General features: G+C 50.7%; 1 long non-coding RNA gene across 4 annotated transcripts in view; it reads left to right on the forward strand.

The window, feature by feature from the left end:
- The window catches only part of LOC148379017 (uncharacterized), a 53,213-nt gene that overhangs the window by 17,674 nt on the left and 20,658 nt on the right, over positions 1-14,881 (forward strand). For 2 of the 4 annotated variants that reach the window (XR_015855482.1, XR_015855485.1), the window contains exon 4: positions 9,441-9,485. The exons of 1 other annotated variant lie outside the window; for it this stretch is intronic. This is a non-coding gene — a long non-coding RNA (uncharacterized LOC148379017). The remainder of the gene's footprint in view (positions 1-9,440; positions 9,486-14,881) is intronic. One more of the 4 variants, XR_015855484.1, reaches the window with a different exon arrangement.

The following is a 14,881-nucleotide window of genomic DNA, read 5'->3' on the forward strand; positions in this document are numbered from 1 at the left end:
AGATTAGCTTTATAAATTATGCATGGCGGTAATCCGAGGCGGCGATAGAATCTGCGAGGGGGGGGGGGGGGCGCAATTGCCGTCGCTATAAATATGAAACAGATGTTGGTGACATTTGAAGAAAGTCCAATCGGACCCCGCCCAACGTCGCCATCACGACCCGCTGTCTAATCCCTCACGCAGATGATTGACTTTCTGTATCAATCGCCGATAACGGGGAAAATGAAAATCCAGGAAATGCTTTGAGATCCAATTTTTTTTTTTTTCTCGCACATGTAAATCGAGTTCCTTTCACGTGAAGTCGCGGCACCTTGTAGAAGAAAAATCCTGGACTCGGCTGGAGTTCTACCTGGCCCAGCTGCTGGCTCCTCTTCCGGCCTCATGCTTTTTCTTTTTATTATATATATTTTTTCCGGACGTAATCTATTCAGTGCGTGTGTGTGTGTGTTGGCCTGTCAGTCAGAATGGAACTGGAGGTCTTATCTCTTCAGCACACGGGACCCCTAACCTAACCTCTTCTTCCTCCTCATCCTCCTCATCCTCACTCCCAGTGTGTGCGTGTGTGCGTGTGTGTGTGTTACCTGCACGCAGATGTTTTGCGAGTGTAGATGGTCACGTGGTTTGGCATGCGAGATGGAGACGCGCACGCACAGGTAGCCATCCCACCCCTGAGGCTGCAGGGTTACCATGGCAACGGGCGCCCGCGTGGTTGAATGACACGTCGCTTAGATTTATGAGGTCATCTGCCGTATCTTGCGCACGCACGCACGCACGCACGCACGCACGCAGGTGAGGTTCTATCGGTTTACGCTTTAAAAGGCAGCATCATGCAGATGATGCACACCCACACACACACGCAAAAGAGCAGTGAGATAAGCCGTAATTAGACAAGGGGAGGGCGACAATTAACCTGCCACCTCCCACAACAGCAACACGCACACACACAGGCTCCCTCGGGCGTGATGACAACGTGGCGTGGATTCGGTGGCCGCTCGCGTCCGCGTGCGTGTGCGTGTGTGTTGACAGCGTACGACATTAAGGGGTTTTAAAATGTTTGTTTGCCAGCAGTCTCGGCGCGTGTTTGTGTGCACATACGCGTGTGTGTTTATGCGGATACAAGATGTCCGCTCCTGCCAGGTGAAAGAACGGCGCGTCTTCATCATGCAAAAGGCCGCTTTGATTGATTATGAAACTTTTGCGTCTGTTAGTCACGCGCTCGACGCTTGTCAGCGGTTTGAATGATGGCGGCAACATTCCAAAGGCACATTTTGAGGGTGTGTGCGTGCCTGCTCGCGCGCGTGTTCATCTGCGCCGAAGCTATTGTTTACATTTTGGCAATACGATGCGATACATGACTTTCTCATTCGGGCCCCGCAAAATCACAATTAATGTCGAACCCGATGACGGTGACTTTTCACTTTGGGGTGTGCTGACTTTTGCTACCAGCTCCAATTTGAAAGGTGAAAATGGCGCTTGGAGGAAACTTGCCGATTGCGGCATTTTGCGGACCAGCAAAGGTGACTGTCAAAGTTTGCTGGCAGGTGCTTTTTTTCTTCTTTTGACTTTGTGTCTGCGAGCGCAAGTCAGAACGTTTGAAGCCTTCTCATCCTCGTCCCCTCCCAGTAAAACAAACATTTGACGGCTTTTGTGGGAGCTGTCGCAAAGGTTTTGTAGCCGTTCGACGCGGCGGCGGCGGCGATGGTGGTGGCGGCGGCGGCGGATCTCTCGGCGTAATCACCTTGACACCCGTCAAGCGGCGTGGTGAAACAATACTCGCAAAATATTGGCGAACGCACATCAAGCGGCTTAGAGGCGACGCCGCCTCGGCCGTGACGCTGATTTGCACTTTCATGCAAATAAGCGCTTTGTAGTCTTGCCTTGAAAAGCTCTTATTAAATCTTACTTTGCATTATTTGCCCGTTCCGATGGGGGAGGGGGAGAGGGGGGGTAAATCTATCAAAGGCTTCACAATTCAATAAGTTGTTTTTTTTTTCTTGTTCTTCTTATTTATTCCAATTTTTAATTAACTTTGGAAGACGTTTGAGGCAGGGCAGCGAGCGAGCGAGAGAGCGAGCGAGGGCTTTGCGACTCCTTCAGATCGTCTTTGCTCTTCCGCGAGGCGGGAAGGTGAACTTTTGAGTTGTTGAACTGATTCATCGACCAATCTACTGTGACACCTGAGAATGCCTTTTAAAAAACATTTTTTTTTTTAATTATGATTTTTATTTTCTAGACTGCTTTTAAATTGTGAAAAAACCAAGCCAAATATCTTCATTTACAAGATATCAAGGGTTGAAAACATCGGCGGCCGTCGCCTTGTAAAAGTTGTAAAACAACAAATCAAAGTGGAGCACCTTGTCACCAGCTGAAGTGAGCGATGGGCCGCCAAGTCAAACAAGAACCAGCGCCGGCCGTGCTATTTTTAACTTTTAACGACGAGACCCTGCTGGGATTTGGGGCTTCTGGGCTGACTCCGCACTCCCCTGTTTATTTATTTTTTTCCACCAAAGAGAAAATTCTTGTCCCCAACACCGATAACAGCGAGCGCGCTGGCTCGGAGGCCGGCGGAATGAATATGAATGGCGGCGGCGGCGGATGCGGGGCAACGCCGGTCCCGCCGGGCGTCCTCCCTTCCCGAGCAAGCGAAATGCGGCGCTAATGTATGCTAATGCTATGTAAACACGGCCTGATCTCAGCGCCAGACGAGATTGACGCCAGTCGCGCAAAGCCCAACGAGTCGCCCGTGAGCGCATTGAGACGCCTTGACGCTCGCTCGTCTTCTTTGCGGAGACGGCGTCCGTGCAAACCAATAGCTGGAATTGTTTTTTAAAAAATATTGATACAAAATTGGGGGGGAGACAAAAAAAAAAAAATCCAAATAGCCATCCATGTTGTTTTCTTTGGAAGAATCCAACAAGTTGATGATTGCAAGTGCAAGTGCACGAGGCAGGTGGCTGCTCACCTGCACTTGACACCCGTCAGGGAGTTATCTCGCTGCGCGTGCCTGCGTGCCTGCGTGCACGCGCATGTGTGTGCGTGCCGTTTATCAGTTAAGCCCCAAACAGGGAAAGTTCATCCTCTGTGTAGATGCTATCTGGCCGTGTTGACAGCCGCGAGTCTCGGCTAAGCTGCTGTGCTGAGCGCATGACAAGAGCCCGCCGCCGCCACCGCCGCGTTGTGCATTTTTTTTTTTTTTTTTTTTTTTTTTTTTTTTACACCCTCTTGCAATTAATCAGCGCACCAAGTGCGGAATTCCAAACACGAATTTCCGAGCGGACCGACCGGTCGGACCGGCCGCCGTTGATGTAACAGACGTAAGTGTTTTTTACTTGGCAACTTAAACGTCCATTGCACTTCAAATATAAGTTGGCGCACCCTCAACAAAAGACAAATCCTATACGTTAATTCTGACACTAATGATGATGCCAAACCGCCATGATACTTTTCAACATGCCGACACGGCTGGCGCACCCTCTCTTCCTGTCCTCAATCCACCCGCGCTCCTCCTCTCACACCATGGAAAAAAAACAAACAAAAAAAACCTCAGTTCATTCAGTTAGCAAAGCTAAAACAAAGCCATTGCGCCAAAAGTGCCATTCCGCTTGAATCTGGCAACCCCTGGAGGGCGCACCCACCACCATCTTATTATACGCCCCAAGTAAGCGTCTGGCCGGGACGCATGAATGCACCCGCACAAGCGCACCCCTTCTCCTCAGCCAGGGGGGTAACCCTTCTCGCTAATGCTCCAATTAGGCTAATGGGAGGCGCCGAACGATGGCCGAGGCCCGGCGCGCCGTCCGGGAGCGGTGGCGACCTTCCGCTCTCGTCGACGTGCCCTGGTGTGTGCGTGCGTGTGTCATTAAAGTGTGCAAAAATGCACCGGCAGTGTTTTTCCGGCCTAAGAGGCTTAGCGCACTACCTCCATCCGCCACCCGGATATTTCATTCCTCTCCGTTTCAAGTCGCTCTCGCTCAAGGAAAGAAAGAAAGAAAATAACACGACGCAGCAGATTTGGGTGCCCCGCCCCGCCCCGCCCTTCCACTTCAGCTTCAAACCAGCATATCCAATTTCAATTATCTTATCTTTGCCACCTTTGTCTGCCGTTGGAGGCCGTCACCATGTCAGTCCACCATGTTGGATGGTGAAGGGGCGGGGGACGCTTCCATGGGGAACTCCGCATCCAAACAGTGTTCAACCAAAAAAGTCATGTTGCCACTGAGTGTGTGAGTGCGTTTGTAACTGTGTGTTGCTCTTTGTGTGTGTATGTATATGTTTGCGTGTGACTGCTGAAGTGCGTGTACATGTGTGTGTGTGTGTATGTGTGTCGCTTGGTTCTTGTCTTCTGGCGCTGCAGCGTTTGTTTGAAATGAAAATTCCCGAATGTTTGAGGGATTACAGCGGATTGGCAGCGAGCTATCTGCACACTTGTCCTGTGTGCGTCTGTGTGTGTGTGTGTGTGTGTGTGTGTGCGTGTGTGTTGAAACTAAACAACAAAAAAGACTGGTCTCACTTTGCCGCCATTGACCTTGCTGCTCTTCTGACTTCTCTTGTGCATGAAGTCCACACATGCACTTTGTTGCAGTTTCATGGTCAGCAGTGGCGCAGAAAAAGCGCCGTTTCGCTTCATTGGCCGTGAGAGGACGTGATTGTGTGTGTGTGTGTGTGTGTGTGTGTGTGTGTGTGTGGGTGCTGGCGATGTTGTGCTTGTGACAAAGCTGTGGGTCCGACCGGCATGAGAACATAGCAGCGGTCTTCTTTTTTTTTCCCCTGCGTGCGTGTGTGTGTGTGAGAAATTGTTCTCCGCTTTGGCGTATTGTCGGCTAAATAGGCGAGTGAGACGTTGAGTTGCGACTGTAAACAGCTCAACAAGCGACTTTGCGCCGTTCGCACTGTTGACCGACCGACTTGACACCCTCCGTCATTGCATTCCATTCCCTGCAGGCCAATTGATTTCATTTATTTCTTTTGTCTTTTTATTTAATGAGTTGTCGTTTTTATGTATGATTTGCAAATTGTTTCTCTGCGCTCTTCTCCCGGCTCTTAATACTTGTTGTGTGTCTTCCGGTAGAACTCAGTGCTGCTCCGGCATCTGTTGTGGCACAACACGATACTGCAACTCTCCATCGGGACTTGCGAAAAACCAATCAAAGAGCAGAGCTGAAAAATGTTCGTTCCTCTGCCGGTCGCTCGCTCGGTCGCTCGGTCTCTGTCTTTTGTTCTCGGCCTCAACGGCTCTGATGTCACACGTGAAGCAAAACTGTCATCACCTCCACCCTGGAGATTGCAGGAGAAGCTTTTGATTGGGAATTCATTTTATCTCCCGCCGTGTCCAATACGAGCAGCCCCCCCGCCCCGCGACCGGGCCCCCACCCGGCGGACTCCCCGCGTCCGGCCGCTATCCGCGAGCACGGCGCCGCGCTCATCTCCATTTTAAAAAGTCTGTCCAATTCTCTTTTCACGCCGCCCGCGCTGGCTCTTTGTCCGCGGAGGGATGAAAGGCGACACTCCACAATCGGACGGCGGAACGACGCTCGGCCCAAAAGTTATCAGCGCGCTGGCTTGTCGCATTTCCATCACTAAAGCCGCCCGCCGAGCGCCGCTGAGCTCTTCAGGACATTTTTCGACATCTTCGCACACCAGCCTTGCTCCGGCTTGACACTAAATGGTTCCGACCTGCTCATAGATTGCCTGTTTTGGTTTATTTGCTGGGGTGGGATCAGGTCGTGTTTTATTTAGTATTATTTGTTCGAGTTGTGCCACATTCTTTTTTGGAATGGCAGAAATGGTGCAATTTCTCACCAAACTACTCATTCCAGAATTAAACTAAGTGCCACGGGAGTGCCCCCCCCCCCAAACCTGAACGCACACGGGCACTTTTCTAATGCTAATGCTGCTAATACGCCGAGCGTGCGTCCCCGTAAAGAAAGGAGCTGGATAACAAAGAGCACGATAAGTTGTGCGACAACTCGACAAAAAGTCCAAGTTAAAGCCCCGGAAGAGCCGTGGGGGGGTTTGAGCGCTACACGAAATGGAAGCAAAATCCAAATCCATCCTTCGGTGTGGCGCCTTTTGTCCGGCATATTTTCCATATTTCTTCTGATCACATTTGTTGTTGTTGTGGAGCGAGGACAACTTTGTGTCATAATGGCGGATTATTGGCAACTCATTACAACGCCGACATCAACTAATGTGTGCGTTATCCGAGCTCCTGCGTGTTCTTGTATTAGCGAGACGTGAGCCTCCAACTTCTCGGAGCCCCAAATTTCTCATTGGAATTTTTCTCGCCGCTTTCACGCCGCGGCTTGATCCGTCAAAGGCTCTTCCCGAGGCCTCGGCGGCGGCGCCGCGACACGTCCGCCGAGGTTCAAGCGGATCCTGACAAGGCGGGCGCCTTTTCTCTCTAATTGAATTCTTTATCTTTTTTTTTCCTTCTCTCGCTCTTTCACTTTGTGGCTGAAAGAAGTTTCCCCCAAAGTGGCAGGCAGGAAATCACCAAATAAGTTTTTTGTGCGGAATATTTTTCGCTCATTATTTTTATTTGGATGAAATATCAGCGGCGACACGCTACAATTTGTGCGCTAATTAGAACCAGTTCTGTCGTTGCTGTTTGAAGAGTTCAAACGGAGAAAAAAAAGAAGCCTGCTCGCTAAGCTTCAACTCTTAATAGGAGTGGAGAAAAAAAAAAAAAAATCATTTGAGAAGGCCCGGCACGTTTTACCATTTGAAAGATAAAAATGTTGAATTCCATTTTTGTTTTGTGTGAATTGTACTAGAATTTTTACTTTGCAGTTGAATTTTGCCAGGTCAAATATTCCCCTTCTCTCAGCCAATAATTAAGTCACGGGTTTGTCATTTTGCGTATTCGGGCCTGGATTTTGGCACGGCAGGTGGCGCCGCCGTGCGCCGAGTTCACAAGAAGACGAGTCGTCAAAGTTGAGGCTAATAACGCCGCCGTTGACATTCAACGAGTCCTCGTCTGCGCGTCGGACTTAAGCTCCTCGCCGAGCGCACTTTGAAGTTCATAAAAAGCAACGTGGACGGCGTTGGACGTTGCGGGAGGCGGGCGCCGCCGTCTTCACCGTCGCCGCTTTTCACGCTGCCGCCTTTCATGTGCTCGCTATCTGGAATTAATTGCTTTTTCAAAGGCGCCGGCCAACGTAGCGCACGTTGAAATGTTTTTTTTTTTTTCCTCCCTCCTGCATTTGTTTACCGTTTTGCACACGCTAATGCTCTTAAGCCGCACTCGACTCATGGGCGGCGCCCTGCGTGCGCTTCCGCGCCGCCGCTTCCGTTTGCAGCCCATCACGCGAGCGTTTTCACTCATTATCGACCGTTCAAACGGTTGGCGAGGCCGGGATGCTTTTTGTCCATTTTTGTGCAAAAGGCGGGCCGATGCGAGCTGGGCTGGCGCCGCGTACGTCTGCGCGACGCCGCTGTCGCTAATGTGTTTATACAAGGACCCTCACATTCCACGCTAAGAGCCTCCGCTAAGGGCCTCTCATGCACACGCAGGCCCATTCTCAAATATCCATTGTGGCATTATTCCATCGCAAGGGGGGGGCTTTGGGTCGGGAGCACATCCATCATCGGCCGGCGGGCCCGTCACATTAGCCGGTACGGCTCCGCTCGGCCTTCCTCTTTATGCTAGCCAACGGATAACCCTTCCGTTAGCGAGCCGCCGTTGATCACTTGTTCATCAAATCTGACTATTATGTGCGAGAGTACACGAGGATAAAGCACTGCTTTTGTCTAAATGACAGGGATGGCAACTCCCTGATTCAAACCTTTTGAGCCGCGAGGCGCACATGCTCACCGCTAGGCTAGCGTGCTAATCCGCGCGAGGAAACAAACTGAAAAACGTTTATTTTTCCCTCTTTTTCTAAACGCTTTTCAATAACCCGCCGCCATTGAGCCGTTGTCGCGGCGACAGATAAAATGGCATCTGCGGAGGTGAGCGTAAAAAAAGCCAAACAAACAAACAAACAAAAAACTGGTGGAGATCCGTCAGCCATTGTGCGCGCTGACACGCTAATCCGCGCAGGTGTTGTCTGGCGGTGTCGGGGCCCTTTTCGGCGACGACGGCTTTCGGGGCGCACGCCACTCTGCGAACGGCGTGTTTTGCCGTCACCTGTCACTTTTACAGCGCCCAGATCCCCTTACAGCGTCTTTGTGTCGCCCGGAGAGCCAGCTCCTTTGGAATGCTAGGTGCCGGTGGAGCTAAAGGGGGGGCAGGTAAGCCCCCCCCCCCACCCCCCTCGCTTGTTGCGGAGCCTGCGAGGTGTCAAGTGGGAGACTTTCTTGTCTTGTAGCGGCGCTGACACGCTAAGAAAGCGTGTCAGACGCTCTTTGCAGGTTTGTTTGTATTTGAGGACGCAGCGAGAGCTTACAAAAAAGAGCCAGCGTGTTTACCTTTTTCCCCCCTCAAAGCGTGTCACACATCAGCCTTATTAAATTTGCAAGCAAAAAGAAAAAGTGTCGTCAAAAGCTTTATCTTGCTCCTTTGTGTCAGGCCGTATCGCGCTGCACCGGGGGCAGGAAAAAAAGAAAAAGAGAAAGATAAACAAGCCCCCCCCCCCCCCCACACACAGTTGGATTTGTCGTCGTTTTGTGACAGCCGTCAGAGATGGGTTATTGTCCGCAAGCCAGCGCATCAAAGCGGGCAATTCTTTCTTGAGATGTGATTCTTCTCATCAAGCCGATGACATTTGTTGATGTTTGGTGATGGAGCACGAGCCGTCCTTTCACACAACGCAAAGGCGCTACAAACGGTGGCGCAGCACGTGTGGACAGACGAGTTTGTTGAGCCTCTGTTGCAGTATGGCTTCAAATGAAGTTGTCTTGATTTACCCCAAACGCTCCAATGTGACCAATCCAACTTTTTTTGGTGTATTTGGAAGAAGTCAAGTTGTCCTCAGAGAGCAAATTAGAATGCAAACTTTGTCTTATTCAAAGCGGCAATCCAAGGGCAAAGTTAGAGATCAGTGCTGTGTCAGTGCTGCGCTTAAACCAGCCGCAAAGATTAATCACAGGAAAAAACACACACACACACACACACGCGTGCGTACGTGCGTGCGTGTGTATCTGGCGCTCGCAGCGGTTCAAAGTGTGCCGGCTGGCGCTTGGAAACAGATTAAAAAGTGTCTATGAAGTGATGCATTGCAATTGTCATTGCGACGGTGGGAGCCATCCTTTTTTGCATAAAAATCCTCTCCTCCCTTTTTTTTTTTTTTCTCTTTTGCCTCGTCGCGTTATCGTCGGCGAGATGGAGAAGTCGCTAATCCCGCGCGTGGTCGCATTTGCATCGCTGGCAAATAAACAAAAGGCCCGTTTTTTTTCATACGGATCGGGGGGTGGTCAATCACCAGGGTTAGCTCCGATTGGTGAAAATGTTTTTTCTTGCCGTCAATCAAATAGAAAGTACAGCAATGTCTTTTTTTTAGGATAGGAGGAAGAGGAAGAGGAGGAGGAGGAGGAGGGTGGCAGAGGTGAGTACAAGCGAGGCCGCGTGACCCGCCAAGACCAGATTAGCGTAGCCGAGATAGCCCGCTGGGATCGATGCAACTTATCTGCCGCGCCGGTCCGGCTTTGTTGATGACACCTGAAGCTTGCGCATCCGGCTCACCTTCGCCGCAGCAGCAGGAATGCAAGCACGATGACGAGCAACGGCAAACTCGTGTCCCGAGTATGCGCGACGGTCACCGGTCGCACCGGTCGGCCGGCGGAACCGGTTCAAATAATTTCCCGCCGCACCGTTTGGCGAGAAAGTTTGTCCGACGCCTCTTCCAAAGTTGAAGCATTGAGATTAAAAAAAAAAAGTGCGCCTTGTCTTTGGTCCTAAACGGAGCCGCTAATTGGAGGCTTTGGACGGGAAGCAGCGAAACAAAGCGCAGATGTAATCGTTCCACGCGGCTTTTCTTGAAAGGACACCAAAATGTCGGACATGAAAAGAGGCAAATCGGCCCAGTGATCAGCCGGCGGCGCATGAATTAAGGCGGCGTCATTGTGCGCGCCGTGTCGCCATTGTGCCGCACCTGCGCTGATAGAATACGCCGCCGCGATAACCCAGGCGAACGGCACCGGAGGTCAGCCCGCTTTTTTCCCCCTCTCTTTTCTCGTCGGCGCCGCGTGGGAATCGCTACAAAGCGGCCGGGATCAGGCCGGCTTTCCGGTTCAAGAGACGAGACGAACGCGGCGCGGGCCTTTGGATTAGCGCCGAGCGCTAATCGGCGTTCGTCCCACCTCGAGCCGCCGCGCTCGTCTTCACCTTCTTTCATTTCCACGTAAGCTCGCCTTTGTTGCGCACGCACGCACGCAAGTACGCCGCCGTTTTAAGCACTCTTGACGACTTTGGCGAGCAAGTTCCTCCCCGGCGCTCCCCTCCCCTCCTCTCCGATGATGCCAACGTCTCAAAAGATGGCCGACGGTTAGCTTGACGTCCACCGGAACATTTGGCACCATTCAAAGTTTGACCCGGATTGCATTTGACATTTGCGATGAAAACAAGACGAACTTGTGTTGAATCACAAAAAATGCACCTTTGTGAAATCCGACACAGAGTGAAAAGTTGCTTGTAGAAATTGTCGAAAAGAAAATGGGAGAATTGCAAATAGTATACCGTACAAAAGACAGGAAGAGTCAAAGAACTTGGAGCAAATTTAAATTGGAAGAAAGTTTGCGGCGCCTTTTGGCGTGCTAAGAATGGCCGCGTCAGCGCGCCCGTTGTGCCCGCTGACGTGTTTGTGTGGCGCTAATTCCCGACGGACGTAAATCCGCCCCGCCCTTAATTGCATGCCAGGCGACGACGGTTGACGAGCCTCCCGCGACCCGAGCCGAGGAGGCCGGCTTTGTCCGCTCACGTGTTGAGGTCAATGGCGGCGGCGGGATTAAGCGGGGGAATTTTTAATTAGAGGGTGACGCTAATGAAGGGGCCGCCTTTGAAAGCCAAAGAATTGCCACTTGTCATTATCAAAGCCGCCGCCGTCGCCACCAAGGCCGAGCCCGCTCGCCTGCCCGCCCGCCCGCCACCTGGCCAGGTGCACATTGCAATCCCAGTGGTGGACATTTAGCCGCCGCTACGTGGAGTCGCCGGGCCCATCTTTGCTTGGGGGGGGGGGGGGCTGATATACTGTACTTGTGCCATTTTGCTGATAGGCCGCAAATCGGGATTTCCCGCTTCAGTGCGCTCGGCGAGCTAAGCCATCCATCCGAGCGAGGAGGCTGGGCAAAGTGGCGACGCTGATTTGCACGCACGCACACACGTATGGCACTTTAGCACAAGCTCATCAAATGCGTTGCAGTGGTGAAAAAAAGAAGCAGAGCTCAACTCATCTTGGCATATTAGATCAGACAATTATTATTTTATTTAGTTTTATTTATTATTATTATTATTTATTTATTTAAATAAATTCATTTGCCGCGAAAAGTCATTGCGAGTGCAGCAAAGTGGCAACCGTGTCACGTTTGTTCCTCGGAAGGGTCCAAACACAAATGTTCCCTCAGGCTGCAGGCGGGGATCCACTCTGCTTCTTTTTTTTTTTCTTCCCCCACTTAAGCGCAAACGTTAGCTTATTAAGCTGAGCCCGCCGCTCCAAAAAAAAAAAAAAATCCACCTGTGCGTGCCGCCAAAGCCGCTCAGGTTGAGACAAAAGCCCAACGCGGGCTTTTGGCTGGGCGACGCCAATCGCCAGTTCCTCACGAGTGTGACTTGATGCTACTTTCTAGCGTCAGAGAACTTAAGAACGATGGAAGAGCTCAATTGTCAAGGAGGCCACGTTGGCTTTTGTTGATTTTTGCTCTTCTTTTGTCTTGGGTTTGTGCCGCAGTGCATTCTGGGAGGATGATAAACGGCACCGCTTGCACTTTAATTAAACTTGCCCAAAAGTTGAAGGGTGGGGGGGGCGGAGGCTGCAGCCGTGGCGTGAAAGTGGGCAAATGATCAAATACAAATTAATTAGTCTTTGGAGCAGAATTGCATTCAGGAAATTAAAAGATACCCGCCGCCGTGCCGCTGCCGCTACGCTACGCACGCCTCACTGCAGGGCCTCGCTCGGTGTCATTACCAACCCCTCCCTCCCCCCAAAAAAAGTCTAATTTGTCATATGTTGGAATGTCCCCTGGGACGCCAGCGCCGATCCCAAGCAGGCCAAACATGCAAATGGGACCAAAGCTGAAAGTTTGCAAAAGCACCCAAAGCGGCAAAAAAAGACAAATTGAAGAGCGAGCGGGCTGATTTCTGCCCGCCGCTTTGCTTTGCTTTGCTTTGCTTTGCTGTGACCAACGACATCATCATCGAGCGAGTTCGCGGCAACGCCGAGTTCATTAACGTGCCGGACGTCAGCCGGGGCGACATAATAGTACGCCTCCCAAAAAAGACTTGACATTGAGATGGACGGATAAGTCATTAATTGGTTTTCTTATTGCCACAATGCAAGCGGGAAGGTCACGTCGACTTTGGTGGGGAGGGGGGGGCGAGCGGCTTCATTATGCGGAGGGGGCATAAAAGGGCTGCGTGCGGATGCAAAGTCGATGGCAGATAAAAGCGCAAAAGTAATTACACCTGAGACCAGGCCGTCGCGCCGACACGCCGCCGTCTTGTCCCGCCTCGCCTCGCCTCGCCTCGTCGTGTAATTCCGACGGCGAGATGGACGCCCGCGATACGGCGCCGGGAGGGAATACGGCCAGATAATTAGGCGTGATACTCGCCGCCGCGTGCAAAGGTGGGCGCCCAGATAAAACGCTCAGCGGCCCATAAACAAAAAGGGCCGCAAAGGATATCAGGTGGAACGTGCGCTAGCCCGGTCGCTAGCCCGGCCGCTAGCTCGCGCTGCTTGCGTTGTCATAAATCTGAGACGAGCTGCAAATTTCGAGTCAACATTTTGTTTCTGATTTTGCACAGAGCAACAAGTGGCCCTCGCTCGCTCGCTCGCTAGTCCATCAGCGCCAAAGGCCTCGCCACGCCTTGATTTCCTCTTTTCAGATAAGAAAGCACGTCGGCCCGGCCCGTATTTTGCTCTCACGCACGATAAGCGATAAGAGCGGCTCGCCCCCCCCGAGAAGGCGTTTGCGGCGTCTTATCTGACGCTGGGGTCGGCTTTGGAGTGGTTGACGCGCTAATGGACGCCGGCCGGGCGTATCGATCGGTGCGGAGGATGTGACTTAGCGACTTGATCAGATGGGCCGATTATGAAACGTGGTGAGCGACGCTTGCGGTCGGCACGGCGCCTTAATTCTCACGCGAATGGATGTGCTGATTGCCATGAGCAATTGCGCAATCGACAGCGCCGTCCGTCTCTTTCAACCAAATCGAGCTATTAGCAATCATCGCATCGATACTTTTTATTCTGGCCGTTCTCGTTTAAGAAAAGGAAATGAACAATGAGATACAGCAGAGGAATAATGCAAGAAATAATCGTCGACAAAGCTGCTTTTGCACTCTGGATATGATTCCCATTCAGAGTCATTCAAAAGCTGTAGAAATGAACAAATGTAATAAATACATGTCATAAATATATAAATAAATGGGATTTTAAAAAATCATAAATAAGATAAATAAATAAAAATAATATCACGGAGGATGAAAAAAAAGTCTTGCTGTCTGGCAGCTGTCTCCCAAATGCAGCCTGTTAATAAATGCGCGACTCGGCGTGACGACGCGCAACGTCGGCGGCGGCGGCCGCCGGCGCATTCGTCTTGCTGACGGCGGGAGACGAGCGCGATCCCAATCGGCCGGCCGGTTGCAATTTATGGAGCGCGCCTGCAATCGGCGGCCTTTCACAAATAAGTAATGGCGGCGCGGCGGCCTCCTCGCTCACGCAAACAGCACATCCATCTTGACGCCTTTTTAGGATTTCCAGCCCAACCTTTGATTTGTCCTCACCTGAACAAGAAAAAAAAAGCAGCAGCAGCAGCTTCTTAGATTGGAGAACAGTGACACCCGCGTGTTCAGGATAGGCGCAAAAGAAAAATGGCATCTGGAAAAAGTCAGCGTAGAAAATCCAAAGCAATGTTGCCCGTCGGAAAGCATGCAAAGCCAACCGTTTTGTTCCAATCACGTCGCTAATTATGTTTTGTACGCCGCCAAAGCCCAAATATGTCCAAATATGGTCGCTTCCCTCTTTGACCTTCCTCTGCATATTTTTTCCCTTCAACCTTTCAAACTTGTCAAAGTTTTGCCAATGAAAGAAAGGGAAAAAAAATGCCGTTAAGGATCTCGCCCGCTATTTTTTGGTGCTAATGAGTCTTTTCTCGGGGCTTAATTAAAGTGTTTTTTGCGTCTTTTGTTTCTGAGTCCCCTCGGAGACGCCAAAGTCTTGCGGCGGCTCGTTGATTTTTTTTTTTTTCTTTTTTCCCGCCGATGTTATCGACTTGTAATTGCGGCATAATTACGAGAGGTTGCTCCTTCTCCCGCGACGCTCGCCGGGGTCCGAGGACCGCCGATGAGTTTCCTGGGCGCCGAGGTGAAATTATTCTCACGGTGCGAACGAGGAGCGGGCCACATTTGGATGCATGTGATAAGATTTTTTTTTTTTGCTTTGTAGCGCATGACTAAAAAAAATTCAGAAGGAAATGTCGCTGACCTACTTTGACGCAGGAAGAGGAAGTCGACCTTGATCACACCTTGCTGAATTACTCAACTTAATTTTTTTTTTCTTAAATTTAACGACAAATTTCTTAACTTCATTTAGTTTTTTCTACTCAAGGCAATTGAATTAATTCGTACGTGTTAATCTAAACTGTAATGATGAGATATAGTTTTCCAAATGATATCAATAATCCACTTTTATTTATAAATTTATAAATTTAAGAGAAATAAGCAACCAGATAGAAATACAAAGAAAAAAATAAAGGTTTTTTTTTCCCCCCAGTAGAAGGTCCTCTCATT

The sequence above is a fragment of the Syngnathus floridae genome, chromosome 22, assembly GCF_059516105.1.
Source record: "Syngnathus floridae isolate MCC-2025c chromosome 22, RoL_Sflo_1.0, whole genome shotgun sequence".
NCBI classification, from domain to species: Eukaryota; Metazoa; Chordata; class Actinopteri; order Syngnathiformes; family Syngnathidae; genus Syngnathus; species Syngnathus floridae.